Source organism: Andrographis paniculata, unplaced genomic scaffold (assembly GCF_009805555.1).
Source record: "Andrographis paniculata isolate CXL003 unplaced genomic scaffold, ASM980555v1 Contig59END, whole genome shotgun sequence".
In the NCBI taxonomy this organism is placed as follows: domain Eukaryota; kingdom Viridiplantae; phylum Streptophyta; class Magnoliopsida; order Lamiales; family Acanthaceae; genus Andrographis; species Andrographis paniculata.
In genome coordinates, this window is record NW_026137594.1 from 6,328,219 (window position 1) to 6,345,851 (window position 17,633).

The window sequence follows — 17,633 nt, forward strand, 5'->3', positions numbered from 1 at the left end:
TTTAAATACTTTTAACATTTTTTTATATACTTATAGCACATTCAGCTCTACCTATACTACGTCTCGCTCTACCTAAATTGTTCTACTGATATACTTTTATTTATGTTTTGTATACTTTTGTATGTGTATTTAAAAATAATAATAATAATAATAATAAATAATTATAATTACGTTTTATTATGGGATGAAACAAAAAAAACTACATACTTCTCATATCCCAAAGAAAATCCTATATCTGTCGTTCTCGTTCATGTACCACAATATATTGAAATTTTTCCTCCTTCATGCAATCGATTGCTCTTATTTCCCCTCAAATTTATTCATATTCATTGAGATTTCTAAATTTGCACTAACATTATTGTATTATCGGAATCTAATTGTAAAATAAAATATACATAATGTAAAAATTACAATGTGACTAATTTATTGAAATACAATCCAAAATTGGTACGTAGAATTTAAATAAAATCATGATATGTATATATATATATATGTATATATATATTCACTCAATCAATAGAAGTTACAAATTTATATTAAAAAAAATTGCAATAGAAAATTAAATACATAGATTTTAAATACAACAATGATTATATATATCATTTTATCAATATTAGTTTACTTACTCTTTTAATTCTACCTATAAAATGAAAAAATTTGATATTAATAATTTATATTATTTTTGTACAAAATTCATAATTATATTTAATATAATACTCCCTCCGCCCCAAAAGAGATGTCTTATTGGTGTTGTTGACACGAGAATTAAGAAATAATAGTATTTAATTGAAAATGGGGTATAAAGTATAATGTAAAAAACTAAAAATTCCTTGCTTTTTGAAGGATTTTAAAAGTAGGTTAGAGTAATAATTAGGGGTAGTTTAGAAAAGTAAAAATAATTTTGTTATCAAGTGGGGACCACGGTTACTAAATAAAGGAAATAAGACCATTGTTTTTGGATAGATGAAAATGAAAAAACAAGACAACTCTTTTGGGATGGAGGAAGTATAAAATATTATGTAAATATTATAAAAATATTATACATAATATAAACTTTATCATATGATTCAATATAATATTAGCACAATAAATATCTATCTATCTATATATATAATTATTCTATCAAATATTTAAAATCCTATATATAAGATACAATTTTTTTTTTAAATATTAATATTAGTAATAAAATTTATTTATAGTATTTTATATATTTTAAATATATACTATGTATAAAGGTTAGGGTTCGTTTGTTTTGTGTTTTGATTTGAAGGAATTTTTTTTTTTCTATGTGAAATATAAAAAAATATATAGATAATATAAACATCATGAGTGTGCGTAAATATATTAATTTTTGTAGAAAAATATGTTGAAATTTTTTCAAAAAACAAACAAATCCTTATTCTATAGAAAATAAAATTTACAAAAAATAAAATTAAATAATTTTTCCTATCAAAGATTTATATTAAATATACAGGTCACAATTTTGTATAATTTTTTTAATCTTTACTAATATTTTTATTTTTTTATTCTAAAACGTGAAAATAAAATAAATATAAATATAATTTTATCAAAAAAAGTAAATTAACTTTTTAAAAGAACTAATAAAAACAAATAGAGTCAATTTTTTTTTTTTCTTATTCAACAATTCTAATTATACAATACACCTAAAAAGTAAATATATAAAAATAAATTATTTAAATACACATTCTAAACATTTATGCATATACCATTTTAACATTTATGCATATATCAGTTTAACATTCATGCATATACCCCACTGCTAGAGGTAGTGGTCTCACGGAGTGCTTTAATTGTCTTCTTCGTTGGGAAATTGATTAATATCAACTACATTTTGAAATACCTACAACTATATATATAATATTTAATTAACCACCAATTATACATTGACTACCGGTGTTTATACCTCGAGGATATTGTTGCATATGTGCACTAAAGATATACCCTAGTGTAATTGTTATATACTTGCAATATAAAGTCATATGCTCCGCTAACGCGTATATATGCTTTTGTTATATATGGTTGGAAAAATGGATCGTGTTTGGTTCAACATATTCAATTGCTCTTAGTAACCAGAAATAAATTCATCATTATTGTGTTCTCACGACTCCCTGACATGTAAGTAAAGAAAAGAACACATGTTTACTATAGATGGCCAAACAAGTAAGAAATGACGTTGTTAAGTTTGTTGCTTGTTACTCATGCATCACTACTCTCACAAATTGATTATTTTTAGACATATTGCGTAGTAATCCACACCGTAACACACACAACAACATTTAGTTCACCAAGGCTGAGAGAGTAAGTGTTCTCACCAAGTATGCGAATTGGCCCTCTCCATAAAAATGACTGAAATTAACTACACTTGAAGATACCTGATAATACACAAATAATACCTAAGAAACCATTATTTATACTTCGCATGTAGGTGTTTGTACCCAGATCACATTCTTATGTACCTACATAAAATATCGACATACCCTAGGGCGGTTCTTAAATACTTATAATAATAGTCTCATATGCTTCAGTAAAGAGTATATATGCTCCAATAACATGTGGTTGGAGAACAATCATTTTTTGTTCAAAATATTCATTTGTTGACGGTAACTAAGGATGCGTTCATTATCACAGTCTTTCAGTAACACCTCAAATTGTCAGAAAAGGTAAACAACACATATTTATTATGAATGGTTAACCAAGTAAAAAATGACTTGGATAGGTTGTATGATATATGTACTATTATAGTCCAATCTTAACTAGTAGATGTCTAATAAAGTCATAAGTGACTAAATTGAATTATATTGGTTGTTAGAGTACATGATTGCTATCACAAATTGAAAATCTTTAGATCTATTATACATTAATTCACACCGTAGCGCACACAACAACTTTTGGTCAAGGGCATCTAAGCATAGGGTATGACTCGGCTAAGCAGGTGAGTATTCTAGAGCAGCTATGTTGTACCTCCAACCTGGTTATATCAGGTACACTAAAACAGTTCAAGCGGTCGGTTACGGTTTATCAAAATGTCAAACCGAAACCGAACTTTCTGAATGAGGGTTTCGATTGCGGTTTAAAAAACTGACGATTACGGTTTGAATCGCCGATTTATGTACATTCATTTTTAATATATTTTTTTTCCTTTTTAAGTTTTTCTAAATTTAAAAATTTATTCAAAAATATTATTTTCGATTTTAATTTCATTCAGATATATTTATTATTTATTTATTATGTAAAATTATATAAATAATAATTGCTAAGATTGTTACAATATAAAAGTAATTAAAATAATAAATTTACTAAGTAATTAAATCAAATTAAATTTTAAATTAATGTAAACAAAATTAAATTTTAAGAAATTGATGTGTATTAGCTAATAAGATAGTTTAAATTAAATATAATTGTATGATAAGAAATACAAAATCTAAAATATAAATAAACAAAATAATGTATATTATTATTATAATTAATAATTATTTATTTTTATTAATATTAATATTATCTTTATTTTTATAACTGTTACGTATGAAATTTAGAATTAGGTTAAAAAGCCCAAGGTGAAAGAAAAATGGGCCTGGCAATAGAGTTGATTGAACTAGCTGAAGGACACCGTGGGGAATTCAAGGAAAATAGGTTTATTTCTAAGGAAAATACAGGTCGGAAGGACCTTAGGTCGGGAGGTCCTCAGGTCGGGAGGTCATCAAGACGGAAAGTCATCAGGACGGGAGGTCCTTAAGACGGAAGGTCCTCAAGACGGAAAGTCCTCAGGACGGAAAGACCTCAGGTCGGAAGGTCCTCAGGTCGGGAGGTCCTCAAGATGGAAGGTCATCAGGACGGGAAGTCCGCAGGTCGGGAGGTCCTCAGGTCGGAAAGTCCGCAGGTCGAAAGGTCCTCAGTACGGGAAGTCCTCAGGTCGGACATGTCGGGAGGTCCTCAGGTCGGAACTCTGCGATGGGACCAACAAGTCGGATGGTCTTTTAGTCGGGAGGTTTGTAGCTGAACTAAACAAGTCAGATGGTTTGCAAGTCGGGAGGATTGGCAGTCAGACCAATACGGTTATAGATTGGCAGTCGGGCCAAAAGGGCGGAAGGTCTGTGGTCGGCTCAAAGAGTGAAATATAGTGACAACTTTGGTCCGCTGAGGACACGTGTCAGCAGGAGAAAGGTTGGAAGACGGTTGGAAAGGAGACGTTGTAACCGTTCGGGCGACGGTTTTCAGTACAGTTTCCCAGGGAATATTTAAGGATTTGGATCATCATTTGGCAAGTTATCTTCAATCAACTTCAACAAAGCAAAGTCAGATTTGGGGATCACCACTTTAAATTTCAGTCTTTTATTTTCCAGTTTATTTTCTGTACCATGCAGTGTTTAGAGATTCCTAATCTCAGGCACTAATTAATCAAGTTTAAGGATATTTTCTATATCTTTGAATTTTACTTTATTTTTGTTGAAAAATTACATCAACAAATTGGCGACCACAGTGGGAGCAAGACAAAATTGCTCATTCCAATTCCGGCGATAATTTCATACGTCTTAGATCCGGCCGTATCATCGGAAGGGTCCATATGGCAGGTTCACAACCTCAATCATCTTCGGCACCGGCGGGAGAATCCGTTCCACCACCTATTGTGCCAAATGCCGGGGAAATCCCACAACCACCAAATGATTGGTTGTCTTATGTTCAACAAATGAACAACCAGCAAACTTTGGTTATGCAGAACATGTTGCGTGAGCAACAAACGAACATGTTGCGTGAGCAACAGAATCTGATACAGAACATGTTAGATCAAGCACTGTCAAGGGTTAGTCTTCAACCCACTCAAACTCCACCAGGAGTATCACCATCCAGACTACAGGCAAATTTCGCAGGGCCATCATTCGTGGATAGTACATTCCCAAGTGCCACAAATCCCAACCGAATGGATAGGGGAAAATCTCCTCTGACTTTTCCCAACACTGTTCCACTGGGACCAAGGGTTTCCAATCCGCAGCCGAACAATACAAGGGAGGACAGGCCTGAAGGATATATACATGATCCTATTCATATTCCTGTGCAGGATCCTTTCCATGTTCCTGATCATCAACGCTTTCATGTAGATCCTGATGAGATTGCACATATATTAAGGGATCAGTATGGATTAACTCCTCAGATGGCTAACCGCCCTGCATATCAGAGACCTTTCCCAGAAAGGATCATTAATGAACACCCCCTCCCAAGGAATTATCGACCACCCGATTTTCATGCATTTTCAGGGGAGGATGGATCTTCCACCATAGAACATGTTGGTCGTTTCACAGCACAATTGGGAGAAGTGGGTAATAACCCATTTTACAAGTTGCAACTGTTTGGTTTATCTCTTACTAGAACAGCGTTTTCGTGGTTTGCAAGTCTGCCCCCTGGACAAATTCAGACGTGGGAAGGACTGGAGATGGCATTTCATGCCAGATTCTTCAATCCTTTACCAACTGTTTCTTTAACTGATTTACTAGAATTGAGACAGTACCCAGAAGAATCTGCTTCACAGTTTATAGAAAGGGTGCGATTGATGAAAGGGAGATGTCCTACGGTAATCAGTGAGAAAGAGATGACCAATTTAGTGGTCCGGAATATGCATACTCGCTTAAGAAAGGCACTCACTGCCTTGGACGTTGAGGATTTGGCAAGTCTTGCATCTAAGGCAGGACGTTTAGAGTCTTTGTTCAGAGAGGAAGATCAGAATAACAGGCGTAATAGAGGCCAACATATGGCGAGTATGGGAACAGAAACATGTGACTTTGATTTTAATCAGTCAGAAGAGATGGCAGCTGAAATCCTTTCTGGAAAACCTTATGTATGTCCCAAATTGAAGCCGGTACCAGGGTCTGAAGGAAAGGATCAACCGACGTTTGATAGTTCGAAAGCTGACGAAATCTTTGATATCCTGTTGACTGATGGCCAGATCCGTATTCCAAAGGGGCAAAGATTGGCCACTAAAGAAGAAATCAAAGGGAGACCATATTGTAAGTGGCATAATTCTTTCACACACAATACAAGTCAGTGTACTCATTTCAGGAAGGAAATTCAAAAGGCCATCAAGACAGGTCGGCTCAAGTACATCACTTTAGGTGTAGACCAACAACCGTTTCCGAAAGTAACAACGGCAATGGTTGACATCCAACCAAGTTCGGAAACAAGAAAAAATTCTGCCAATAGCGGACAAACAGGGGAACGAACTCAGGCAAGCCCCGGAACAAAAAAAGGAAGTCAGCCAAACAGTGGCCGACCGGAAGAAAGACTCAAAGTTTGTGAAAAGCCAGTCGCTGAAAAATGGGACCATCCAGACGGTTCTTTTAATGTGGAGGTGAAAGAAAAGGTTTTGGTGCGTGACCACTCGACCAGAAAAACAGGGTCAGTCGGAAACAATTGGGCTCGAAATAAAAAGCCTTTACCAGTTGATATAGATCCTCGTTTCCCAGGTATGAATCGTACACAGATTCGCAATGCCAAACGCAGGTATGCTGCGAAGTATGGGAAACGAGTTCCTTCAGCAAAACAACTAACCGACGAACAAAAAGCAGCCGACCACTCGGCAGGAGATCAGTCCATTCGGGTCTGTTCAAGAAAGCAAACGAACGACGGATTAGACGCTTCAGAGTATACTAAAGGAAGTTCGTCGGGACAGGGGAAAGGTAAAGGAATATCAGATGAAATAATTAGAGGTTTTAGATGCCAACATTGTGAACGGATCAACATCAATCCATCTCCTGAAGAATTCCGTATAGAATCTTTGACGGTTCAATCTCGGAATAAGACAAAGGAAGAAGTTGTAACTACAGAGGAAAATTCGAGATCTGTTAAATCTCGTCTAGGGCCACGAATCCCTTGTCGAATGACGGAGATTAATCAGATAAGAAATGAACCAATGTGGGCAAGTCTGGTAGATGATCCTACGGACGAACCTTTATGGGCATTCTTGGCAGATGACGAATTGGAGGAAACAGAGTGGGCAAAGGCTTCAGATCCCGAGTCTCAGTCGGAAACACCTTCGATAGTGTTTCCTCCTATTCCAGAGGGTGCGATCTCCCATTTGAAACCTCTGTATGTTAATGCTCACATTTGCGGGAAACCAATCACAAAGGTTTTTGTGGATAATGGAGCAGTCTTTAATGTTATGCCATTGAAGACTCTCAAGAAGCTAGGGAAAGGAATTCATGATTTGTCTCCTGTGGAATTCGAAATGACAAGCTTTACAGGGCAGCCGACCAAGCCTGAAGGTATGATGGTTGCCACAATTGAAGTCGGACCAAAAAAGATCTCCACTGTTTTCTTTATTGTGGATGCAGATACTACATACTCTCTCTTGCTGGGAAGAGACTGGATTCATGCCTCTCAATGTGTGCCATCAACACTGCACCAACAATTAATGTTCTGGGAAGGAAATCAGGTTTTCAAAATGGAAGCAAATGACAACCCATTCGATGCATCAGAACAAGTTGAAGAGTCAGTTTTTTATTCCAGTCATTTGGCTCCGATGTCTCAGTTATATATGGCCAGGGAATACCCAAATAAGGGTTATAAAGTCACTGGCCAGAACTCGATGTTCTATTAAAAGAACAACTTTATTGTATGGCTCATGATAAAGCCACACCTATTCCCGTATAATTTGTATGTTATGGATGATACAAGTTTAGAAGTATGTAGTTCTCTTATTAATAAGTTTTATTTAAAGCAGTTATTACATAAAGCAGAAAATAGTAAAGAGATTCTTGATGTTCACCTCCAAGAAGATGAACAATTTCGTTGGCCTGATTTATTAGAAAAAACAGAACCAACAGCTTCATCACAAGACCCATTATTGGAGTTTAATTTAGGAACCGAATTGGTTCCAAAAGTGATCAGGCTAAGTGGTTATTTGTCTGAAGAGCAACAAACAATGATGCTCGAAGTTATTAGAAACAACATTGATTGTTTGGCATGGGATTATTCAGAAATGCCTGGGTTGAAAAGAAGTCTAATAGAACATCGATTGCCTATCAAGGAAGGTTGCAAGCCTTACAAACAACCCCCAAGGCGAATGAGCCCGGATCTGATGCCCCAAATCAAGGAAGAAATCCAAAAACTTCTCAAAGTGGGTTTCATTCAGCCTTGCCGTTATGCGGAGTGGCTGGCTAACATTGTACCAGTGGTCAAGAAAAATGGTAAGATAAGGATATGCATCGATTTCAGGGATTTGAATCTAGCTACCCCTAAGGACGAATATGTGATGCCTATGGCCGACATGTTGATTGATGCAGCAGCGGGGCATAAAGTCCTTAGTTTGATGGATGGTTATGCAGGTTATAACCAAATATTTCTGGCAGAAGAAGACATTCCTAAGACAGCATTCAGGTGCCCAGGGGCTTTAGGTATTTATAAATGGACAGTCATGCCATTCGGGTTAAAGAATGCAGGGGCAACTTACCAAAGAGCCATGAATTCAATCTTTCATGATTTAATTGGCAAGTCTATGGAAGTTTATATTGATGATGTTATTGTTAAATCCTCCAGTTTTAACGAACATTTGAGAAATCTTGAAGAGGCATTCGGAAGAATGAAGAAGTACAAGCTGAAAATGAATCCAACCAAGTGTGCTTTTGGAATATCAGCTGGGAGCTTTTTAGGATTTTTAGTTCGTGAGAGAGGAATTGAAATCGATGCTAATAAGGCTAAAGCCATTCTTGACAGTCGGCCGCCCAAGACGGTTAAAGAAATCCAAAGTCTTTTGGGTAAGGTGAATTATTTGAGGCGTTTCATTTCTAATGTCGCTGGCAAGGTCAGACCAATTACTAAATTGTTGAAAGCTGGAAAAAATGTTTTTGAATGGGGTCCAGATCAACAGACGGCTTTAGATGCTATCAAGCAGGCATTGGTTCACCCTCCAGTCTTAATGCCTCCTAAACAAGGTCGGCCGCTCAAACTTTATTTGGCAAATACACATGAAGTGGTTAGCTGTTTATTGGCACAGGATGGTGATGACGGGAAGGAAAGGGCAATTTACTATCTCAGTAAAACCCTTACAGGACCAGAACTGAATTACACTATGCCAGAAAAAATGTGTTATTCATTGGTCTTCGCTTGCACTAAACTCGAGCATTACTTGCTGCCCAGAAGAATTGAGGTCATATCAAAGGTGGATCTCATCAAATTGATTTTACAGAGACCTACTATGAAGGGCAGACTTATGAAATGGGCCATCAAATTGGCTCCTTTTGATCTCCAACATTCCCCTTTGAAGGCAATCAAGGGACAAGCAGTGGCCGACTTCTTAGCAGAATTCTCACAAGTCGGATACTCCTTTTGTGATAGTGTCCGACCACTCAGTTGTTCATCATATCTTAATAATCTACAGGTCGGATGTGTACCTTATGTAAGTACCAGAACATGGTTGATGTTCTTTGATGGTTCCACCTCTGGAAACAAATCAGGAGCTGGGGTCTTTTTGCAAGGACCTGACGGTCAAAAGATCAACTTACAACTACGATTGGAAGCCATGACCCATAATTCGGCAGAATATGAAGCTTTAATTTTGGGTTTGGAAGCTTTGATAGCTAGGAAGGTCCAGTCTGTAATCATAAGAGGGGATTCTCAACTAGTAATCAACCAGGTAAACAATCAATATGTTTGCAATTACCCTCATCTTCGCAGATACAGGGATATTGTGGGTCGGTTACTGACAAAAATCTCAGAAGTAATACTTGAGTTCATTCCAAGGAAAGAAAATCAACATGCTGATGAGTTGGCTCAAAGGGCCTGCAAAGGAATTCTGGAGGATATTTGTTCGGGGGTCAAGTCGGACATAGAAGGAAAGACAGACCAAATACGTGATCGAATGGTCGGACAAGAGACTGTCGGACAGGGGCCCGACGGCGTAGTTACAGTCGGACATGAAGATACCAGTGGAACAGCGACCGATTGGAGAACAGAACTTATCACGTATTTACAAAATCCAGGTGCGAATGTTTCAATTGCGATACGATTGAAGGCTTTACGTTTTCAATTGATAGATGGGATTTTGTATAAGAGATCATTTGAAGGTTTACTTTTAAAATGTTTGGGGTCTAAAGAAGCTCTAGAGGTAATGACAGAAGTACATAGTGGGATATGTGGAGCTCATCGGGCAGGTCTGAATATGAGATGGGCCATTCATCGTTTGGGTTTTTTCTGGCCAAAGATTTTTGAAGATTGCATACAATTTGCCAAAGGTTGCCAGGAATGTCAGAGACATGGAAATTTAAACCATTTGCCAGTAACCGAATTGCAATCTTTGGTAAAACCATGGCCTTTTAAATCATGGGCTATGGATATCATTGGTAAGATACATCCTGCTTCATCGAAACACCATTGTTTCATATTGGTCGCGACTGACTACTTTACCAAATGGGTAGAAGCAGTTGCTTTGAAAAATGTGGATCAGAAAGAAGTGATAGACTTCGTTTTGAACCAAATTATTTACAGATATGGTATTCCTCAGTCTATAACAACCGACCAGGGCCTGGTTTTCACAGGGGAAAAGTTCTCTAGTTTCTTGGCAGAATTTGGTGTTCGGTTACACCATTCGTCACCTTATTATCCCCAAGCCAATGGACAAGCAGAAGCAGCCAATAAGATCATTATTGGGATTATAAAGAAGATGGTTGAAGGGAACCCAAGAAAGTGGCATTTATTATTGTCTCGGGCTTTATGGGCACACAGGAATACCAGAAATACGGCCACAGGGTTCTCACCGTACCAACTCACTTTTGGCCAAGATGCTGTTTTACCAGCCGAAATCCGAGCATCGTCTGGCCGAACGGAATTTACTGATGGTGATCTTACAAAAGAATACCAACAGCTTATGTTGCAACAGTTGGAGGATTTGGATGTTAACCGACTTCGTGCAATAGGTCAGAGTGTGAAACAGAGTGAAATCAGAGCAAGGAATTACGGAAAGAAAGTTTTTTACAGGACATTCCACAAGGGAGACTTAGTCTGGAAGACCATTCTTCCTACATATAAGAAGACTGACCAATTGGGAAAGTGGTCACCGAATTGGGAAGGACCGTACATTATTCAAAAAGATATTGGGAATGGCGTTTTCATAATTGTAAATCATGAAGGTAAGAGAGTACATGATTGTATTAATGCTAAATATCTGAAGAGGTATTATCCTGCCTTTTCAGATAACAAAACTGCATGAAACAAAATGTTATTCAGAACCCATTTATGGGGTTCGAACCTATTTTAAGGTTCATTTCTGTTAGTCATCATGTATTGGTGATAGATGTTCTGCCTCTGAATCAGAATTTTCATCCCAATGAGCGGATATTAGTTCTGGTTCTTCTTCAATAAGATCTTCCAAATCTGGTCGGTACCTCTCCCATTGGCTTTGCATTTCGTCTAAATCTTGATTGGTACGTGCTTGCATATCCGTTATGGCTTGATATTCACGGTCAACAATGGTACGCAATCTTGAAAAGACTTTTCGTTGATTGGAAAATATATTATCCCAACCAAGGTCTGGAAGTATGGTTGCTGCGTGATTTTCAATCAATTCCATGTGATGATGGAGGTCAGGAATGCGGCTAAGGATGTCACGAAGAGTTTCATACCCCTCAATGATTTTTTCCATTAGGCGGATGACGCGATGAATGGTTCTTCTACCTCGTTGGGAGAATCGGAATTTGAAGTCTAGTTGCTTGAGTATATGTAACAAGTCTTCTGCATGGCCTCCAACAGGGTGATTACCTACAAAGAAGGGTTGAAGAACACCTTCCCAGTTGCTGGATGGAACATGAGGTCGGTCGAGTAGGGCGGACAGCTGGTATGATAGCAGCCGACTCGTCGGCTGCTGCGAGTGGTCGCTGAGGTGCTGACCTGGGTCCCTATGGAAAGTAGTATATAAAACAGTTAGTGTTTTAGGAAGAAACATTATGGCATAAATTGTTTTAATCTTACCAAATTCACAGAAGTCTCCGAATCGGACGAAGAAAGTTCTTCTATTTCTGGAGGTTGAGCTGCCACAGGTGGTTCTTCTGCTTGCCACTCGATTGCTGGAAGTAGGACCACTGCTGGCTGGGCGGCTGCTGGCTGGGCGGCTGCTGGTTGGGCGGCTGCATCTTGGGCCATTGCAGCCGGTACCTCAGGAGCAACTGGGATCGCCGCAGCTGAGGTACCTTCGGCTTCCAGCGCGGCCGCATCCGATTGGATTATTTCGGGATCAGCAGCAGCAGGGATGTTGTTTTGAGGGTCAGCTTCGGCAAGGGCAGCCGGTTCTTCTTTCGAAATGGATGAGTCTGATGCTATGTATGGCGGTCGACCCATCTGAGAGGTAGTCCCCTCGCTGTCTGAAGAGACCCCTGCTGCTGATGCGATTGGTGAAGGTGTCTGTGATACAAAAAAGGTATGGAAATGTTGTTGCTAAACACACCAAGGTTGATCATTAGAATCCTAAGTATTGCAGATGAGAGAACCTACTGGTTCTATAGGCAGTGTTGGTAAAGTTTGCCTCCTGGTCGGGTGCCTGGTCCGACTGCTCCTCGGTACAGGAGGAAGCGTTTGCCTCCTTGTCGGGTTCTCCGCCCGACTGCTCATTGGCAAAGCGAGAAGTGGAGTAGAGGTTTGGAGAGGAAGTGCCTGAGACTGGACCAAAGGGACAATTGATTGGTCGGCTGGGGCTGGCGTCGTTTGTGTGGTCGGTGCTACCAAGGTTGGTTCTGGTGAATGAAATGAGTGAGATCAAAGTTCAGATATAGTAAAATGGTTCACGGTTTTCAGAAAAAAGTACCTATTCGGGGTCGGGTCCTTGTTGACGTCCTAGTAGTTCCAGGGGCCGCCGGAGCTTGTTGGTCGGCCCCAGAGGTCGGGGGTGTTTGCGGCTGGGAAGCTTTCCTTTTCCGCATTGGGACGCTAGATCCGACTCCCGGGGCGGCTGTTTGTTGCTGAGTGCTGGTATGTCTAGCTGCCCCTAGAACCAATCCTTGGGGAGGAAGGAGTACGTTCAGCAACCGATCCTCACTAGGGGAAATCAGGGCCCATACAACCGACCACCATTCATTGAATGTATTTACAGTCTCAGGGTTGGAGCGGAAAGGAATATAAGAATTGGAAATTATATACGTGGTGAGCTGGGAAATATAAGAAGGAATTGAATTAGGTAGGACCCGTTGGTCAGGACTTTGAAAAATTATATGAGGACAAGCGACGGGTCCAGGGATACCTTGGCAGCAGCCGAACTGGCGCGCCATGAATTGAGGTTCGTAATTAAAGGTGCAGAAAGTTTTTTGCCCTTTTTTATCAAGTTTTTTACTGCTAAAAAGAGACCTGGGTTTGAGGGCAACGTCCCAGGCAAAAGGATAAGTGGGATGAGGACAAGGCTCAGGAGTCGGAAGAGGATTTGGTGCCGGAAAGGGCCAAAAGTGGTCGGGAGCATAACCCGCGTATTTTTTATACATATAAAATCGAGAGTTATTGCGGGTATCTGTCAAAATTGTGGTTATTATTGGGTCGGAGGATTGAAGTTTATTACGTCCTAAGCAGAGTCGGTTGAGGGCCAATCCCAAATGTTTTTCGGATTTTGGCATAGTGGGTGGAGATCCTAAGTTGAACGCGTCGGGGAAGTAAAGACGGAACCAAAGTTCTAAAAACCAAAAAGGACCCGACGCGGCAGTGTCTAATTTTCTATTATCATTATCTGTTAAACGAAGGCTAACTCTAGTGAGACCTTCAAAAAGATTGGCTAAAAACAGAGTGCCAAGGGAGAAGAACCGACCTGACGCGATATGAATGGCCAGGTCGAGGTGAGAAGAAAGGACGCATTTAGAGGGGGAAACAATGATGTACCTGCAAAGCCAAAAAAGGATGAAGACAGTATGCTCCCGGTCGGTTACGGGGGTCCCTGGAGCCCCTTGCTGGTCAGTCGCGAACTTTGTCCAGCCCCATTCCTTCACGCCTTGTAAAGACCACCCTGGATGGTCTTCTGATGGCTCCTGCCCGTCTAGGGCTCCCATCACAGGGTCTTCACCCACGACTGGGAGATGAGCGATCATCGCCACATCCATGAGAGTCGGACCAAAGGGGCCCGACGGTAAGAGAAAAGTCCCATTTTCCGCATTCCAGAAAGCTGACATGGCTAGGAGCACCTTCTCGTGCAGATTGATCGGCATGGTGGACAATAGAATCGCTTGGTCGATTTTTTGAGATCGCCATTGGGTCTGGAAGTGTTCTGCTACCCGTCGATACCAAGAGCGATACGGATCTTTTGGGTCTGTGAGATGGGTTTTGATGCTGTCTCGAATGCGAACTGCTTGGTAAGTAGGGTTGTTGACGGCCAAGGAATTTCGGGATTCCAAAACTTCCCTCATCCGATTTGAGTCTTCAGGAGTAGTGCAGTATGGCCGGATGGTCGGAGTTAGTACTTTTGAGGCTGAAAACGGACCCTCTGGGCGGTTTCCGTCGAAGGGAAGGGCAGGAATGTATCGATTCGCCATGGTTAGAGTGTTTGAGATTGTGATTCACAAAGGCTCGTATTGGAGGAAGGGAAGTTAATCAGGAGTGTTGCAGTAACTGGTGCAGTTGCTAAGGGAGTTTTTTCAAGAGGATTGTAATTTATGAACTTCCAAACGACGATTGATAAAGGGCGTTTGAAAGTCCCTTGGCGGCGGGCAAGTTGTTACGTATGAAATTTAGAATTAGGTTAAAAAGCCCAAGGTGAAAGAAAAATGGGCCTGGCAATAGAGTTGATTGAACTAGCTGAAGGACACCGTGGGGAATTCAAGGAAAATAGGTTTATTTCTAAGGAAAATACAGGTCGGAAGGACCTTAGGTCGGGAGGTCCTCAGGTCGGGAGGTCATCAAGACGGAAAGTCATCAGGACGGGAGGTCCTTAAGACGGAAGGTCCTCAAGACGGAAAGTCCTCAGGACGGAAAGACCTCAGGTCGGAAGGTCCTCAGGTCGGGAGGTCCTCAAGATGGAAGGTCATTAGGACGGGAAGTCCGCAGGTCGGGAGGTCCTTAGGTCGGAAAGTCCGCAGGTCGAAAGGTCCTCAGTACGGGAAGTCCTCAGGTCGGACATGTCGGGAGGTCCTCAGGTCGGAACTCTGCGACGGGACCAACAAGTCGGATGGTCTTTTAGTCGGGAGGTTTGTAGCTGAACTAAACAAGTCAGATGGTTTGCAAGTCGGGAGGATTGGCAGTCAGACCAATACGGTTATAGATTGGCAGTCGGGCCAAAAGGGCGGAAGGTCTGTGGTCGGCTCAAAGAGTGAAATATAGTGACAACTTTGGTCCGCTGAGGACACGTGTCAGCAGGAGAAAGGTTGGAAGACGGTTGGAAAGGAGACGTTGTAACCGTTCGGGCGACGGTTTTCAGTACAGTTTCCCAGGGAATATTTAAGGATTTGGATCATCATTTGGCAAGTTATCTTCAATCAACTTCAACAAAGCAAAGTCAGATTTGGGGATCACCACTTTAAATTTCAGTCTTTTATTTTCCAGTTTATTTTCTGTACCATGCAGTGTTTAGAGATTCCTAATCTCAGGCACTAATTAATCAAGTTTAAGGATATTTTCTATATCTTTGAATTTTACTTTATTTTTGTTGAAAAATTACATCAACAATAACAATTTAATTATATATAGTAATTTTAATTACAAGTACATAATATACAATTTTAGCTCTGAACATCCACTCTCCATATTCCACCGCAGCGACAGTTGCAAAGGTTCGTTTTTCGTTTTTTTTTTTAATTTTGAAACGATCATCATCTATTTGTTATCTAATAATTTTATCAATGGAGTTATCATATTTCGAAAATCTTGCAAAATATCAATCTACATTGACAACTGCATATTACAAGATGAATTTTGTATTATATGAAATTGATAAATAATAAAAACATTTATTAAAAAAAAAGGCTGTTAAAAATATCATTTCATGTGGATTTAGTTGAGAAATTTTTGAATTTTTTTTGAATTATTATTTATTACTTTTTTGTTCATATCTATTTTTATATTATCAAAAAATTATTATGATATAAATTTTTTTATTATTCAAAATTTAAATTTTCACATAAATATTCTATCAATTTTTTACAATTTTTTAATTAATTTATTATTTTTTATATTATATATTATAAAATAAAAATAAAAAATTAAAAATTATAAGGGGGTAGGGTGGGGGGAGAGGGGGCTGGAGCCCCCCTTGCCCCCACATACATCCGCCCCTGCCGCCCGCCCATAACATTCTATAATCCATAATCGCAGCCGGCGTGCAGGTTTAAAATTAAAAAGAAAAAAATAATGGTCGAACCGTCGGTTGAAACCGTAAACCGGCGGTTTGAACCAGTAGTTTGCACTTTGACAAATATATAAACCGTAACAAGAGGTTCGAAAACTGGTAAAGCGGAGATTCGGAGCTACGTGGACAAATTTAAACAGAATGTGTTGTAAGTATATAAAATAAATTTGGAAGCATTTAAAGATATTCTAGAGGTACATTCAATTTTTTTACTGGAGAAAATCTAAAATAGGGACTAATATTACACTAAATATGTAAAGAATATAGTGCAGACCAATTGTTTTAAAAGAGGGACTGAATTATAACTAAACATTACCTGTAGGGAGTGCAGACCAATTATCCGAAAAATTATCGGCATGCAACATAAACCATGAATTTGTTTCCAATGTTCGAAGACTATATATTATAAAGTTAACGATGTATTTTTTCAAGGTGAGATGATAATTTAATAAGATTTTGTGATATAAATTGAAACCCCAACATTATAACAAGTATATGCTTTACGAGTTATTATTTACAAAACTATTCTTAGAACAATAATTTATTAGTTTACCACAACAATGGCGTTCGATTTGTTCCTGCAACAGATCAAACCGAATGCTTAAAAAACTCAAGCAATCGACAAAAATAATTGGAAAGTAAAAACAATTCGCTTACTGTGTGGAGAACCGAAAATGGACAAACGGTCATGGAAAACGACAGATAATAGCCATGTCAAATTTAAATTTAAATAACTAAACCATTACGAGAGAAAATGAGAGAATAAAGAAGAGGGAAAATAAAAGTATCTGATCTAATTGGTCAGATGGAAGAAGGAGAATCGTACATCAGTTGGGATGGAATTGAACCGTCTTAATCGGTTAGGATGAAAAGATGATAAAAAGTAATTGACTTGGTCGGATGAGAATGAGGAGAGCCGTCCAGTCGGTTGGGATGAAAATGAGAGAGAAAGAAATATAATAAATTATATAAATATATATATTTTTATAACTATGCAATCATTTCATTAAAAAAAAATTAATTTTTATTTTTCAATATACTTTTTTATATTATACTTTTCTTTATTTAATTTTTTTTTGTATTATTAAAAAATTATTATCTACAAAATCAAAGACAATGCATTATGCAAGTATTCAACAATTTAAACAATCTTTATTTTCCTACACCAGTGACACTTGATGACACTAAAGAAAAACAGAACATTGTCTAACCAAAATACAAACCTAATTGTAGCTAATATACATTTACTAAATGATGAAATTAAGCCTTCATCAGTTCATGCATAACTATATTTCTTTATACCATTTTGTAATATTATATATGG